This window comes from Phoenix dactylifera, unplaced genomic scaffold, assembly GCF_009389715.1.
Source record: "Phoenix dactylifera cultivar Barhee BC4 unplaced genomic scaffold, palm_55x_up_171113_PBpolish2nd_filt_p 002099F, whole genome shotgun sequence".
NCBI lineage: Eukaryota > Viridiplantae > Streptophyta > Magnoliopsida > Arecales > Arecaceae > Phoenix > Phoenix dactylifera.
This window is the reverse complement of record NW_024069372.1, coordinates 46,243-48,184: the sequence shown is the minus strand read 5'-3', so window position 1 is coordinate 48,184 and position 1,942 is coordinate 46,243. Positions and strand designations below refer to the sequence as shown.

General features: G+C 39.2%; 1 non-coding gene across 1 annotated transcript; it reads left to right on the top strand.

The window, feature by feature from the left end:
• Positions 1 to 1,008: 1,008 nt before the first annotated feature.
• LOC120109380 lies at positions 1,009 to 1,115 on the top strand. The gene has a single exon (XR_005510287.1). It is a non-coding gene; the product is annotated as a small nucleolar RNA R71 (small nucleolar RNA).
• Positions 1,116 to 1,942: the final 827 nt, after the last annotated feature.

Sequence of the window (1,942 nt, the reverse complement as noted above, 5' to 3'; positions counted from 1 at the left end):
ATTTGTGCTAAGGTGTCTGCAAAAGGAATATTAATGTGAAGCTGCCTAAATACTTTCAAAATTTCTCAAACTATTGATCAAGTTTATTCTGCTTAAGCCTTTGAGGAAAAGGAATGGGAGGAACATTAAGGTTCGACTGGTGGTAGTGGGGATGGTGTCTTGGTTAGGTCCTCAACTTCTTTACCGACCTTTTGCTCACCTCTCATAGTCTATTCATCACCAACTACAGTCTCACCACTTACCTAACCAAATTGCTTACTACTTCTCAACGGTGACTGCCTTGCAATGCTCCTTCAGATTGATCTCTGTCTTACTAGGCAAATTACCCTGTCCACGAGAAATGATGGAATTGGGCAACCTGCCCCAATTGCATCTCCACATTTCTATTGATACTCGCCAACTGTTTAACCTTTGCTTCCAGTCTCTCAAATCTCTCTGAACTGGCATTGGCTAACTTCTCAATAGCTATCTCGCAAGACTGTTTACTTTCTGGTTGGGATGGTCTTGGTTGAAAACTGAGAATGAAAGAGGTTTAGAACTGCTACCTTGGTTACCTGTGATCTTTCCATTGAAAAGTTGGGATGATTCCTCCAGCCTGGGTTGTATGTGCTGGAATAAGGCTGTTCTGCTGCTGCTGCCTGTTATAATTAGACACAAATTGAACCTGCATACAATCAGAACTCATGTGAGCTCCTCCACAGCAATCGCAACTCAATATAGGACTAGAAATGGAATTCACATTACCTAGCTTACCGAACATTTTTACCAGAGAATCAACTTTGGCATTCAACATGTTTTATGTCATCTACATCATACATACCTAAACTTTCTTAGGCATACCTTTTTTCATTAGACCACTGATAATTGTTAGAGGCCATCTTCTTTAACAACTCATATGCCTCTTCTATTGACTTACTCATTAAAAGTACCTCCTGCAGCTGCCATCTATGGTAATCCTAAACTGAATGTTAATCCATTATAGAAGTTTGTACAATCAGCCAGTCAGAAGAGCCATGATGTGCACACTTCCTCTGCAAAATTCTTAAACCTCTTCCAGACTTCATACAAAGATTCACCATCAACTGAGCAAAACTGGTAATATCATTTCTAAGTTTGGCGGTCTTACCTGGGGGAAAATACTTACTTAGAAAAGCTTTTGACAAGGCATTCCAGGTGGTGAAAAAGTTAGGCGCTTTGGAATTCAACCAGGCCGTGGCTTTATCCTTTAAAGAAAATGGAAAAAGTCAGAGTCGAATAGCATCATCACTAACTCCATTCATCTTGATTGTATCACAAATCTCCAAGAAATTGGCAAGGTGTGCATGTGGATCCTCAGCAGGTCCTCCACCAAACTGCTCCTGCTGCACCATCTGGATGAGACCAGGCTTAATCTCAAAATTATTAGCATTCACTGTAGGTCTCACAATACTGGGTCGAGCACCATTGATATTCGGCATGCATAGTCCCTCAACAACCTTTTATTCTAGTTTATCTTGGTTATCTGCCATGGCTTACTGCTTATTTTTTGCTTTAGCTCTAATCTTTGTTGTTTCCTTAATGCTCATAGGCGTTCTTTCATTTTCTGGATCAAAAGGCTCAATTAGCTCACTGTTTCGTGGCATATACTAAATAGAAAAAATATAAAAAGAAGAACAAAACAGACTAAATTAATGCAGGAAAAATTATTTGTATTGATATTAAAAACAATTCCTTCCCGGCAACGGCGCCAAAAACTTGATAGTCCCTAGACTCTACCACAAGTGCATGGGTCATGACAAGTAGAACAGGGTAAAAAGAGTATCGTTTCCACAAGAAGGTGATTCAAGTACCAATTTAAAAATTTCTATATTATTTAGACGATCCCAAATTGATGTGACTGACTGCAATTTCTTAACCTGAAAAATCAAATATGAAAGCTTCCTAGGGCTTGGATTCATCAATT